The sequence below is a fragment of the Rhinopithecus bieti genome, unplaced genomic scaffold, assembly GCF_001698545.2.
Source record: "Rhinopithecus bieti isolate Rb0 unplaced genomic scaffold, ASM169854v2 scaffold_25986, whole genome shotgun sequence".
Taxonomy (NCBI): Eukaryota; Metazoa; Chordata; class Mammalia; order Primates; family Cercopithecidae; genus Rhinopithecus; species Rhinopithecus bieti.
Window position 1 is genome coordinate 58,079 of NW_016811613.1, and position 548 is coordinate 58,626.

The following is a 548-nucleotide window of genomic DNA, read 5'->3' on the forward strand; positions in this document are numbered from 1 at the left end:
AAAAAAAAAAAAAAAAAAAAATTGAGAAGTGAGGGCCGGATGCAGTGGCTCACGCCTTGAATCCCAGCATTTTGGGAGGCCAAGGCAAGAGGAGAGCTTGAGACCAGGAGTTTGAGACCAGCCTGGGCAATACAGCAAGACCCCATTCTCTACAAAAAATTAGAAATGTAGCTGGGCATAGTGGTACACGCCTATAGTCCCAGCTGCTTGGGAGGCTGAGGTAGAAGGATCACTTGAACCCAGGAGTTTGAAGCTGCAGTGAGCTATGATCAGGTTGCTGCATTCCAGCCTGAGCAACAGAGCAAGAGCTCATATCTTTAAAAAAAATTAAAAATAAATAAAAATAAAATAGGGAAGTAGTTATTGTCCTGCATTCTGATTTTGAAGTATTATATTTCAATTATTCACTTAATCAAAGTGCTTACACTGTTAATAGCAGTATTTGGGCTTAAATTCAGTGTTAAAATAGCTGTATCACACCATTAGTCAGTATGCAATTACAAGGAATCTAGTGGAGACAGTTGCATGCAATCCAGATATATGCAAAC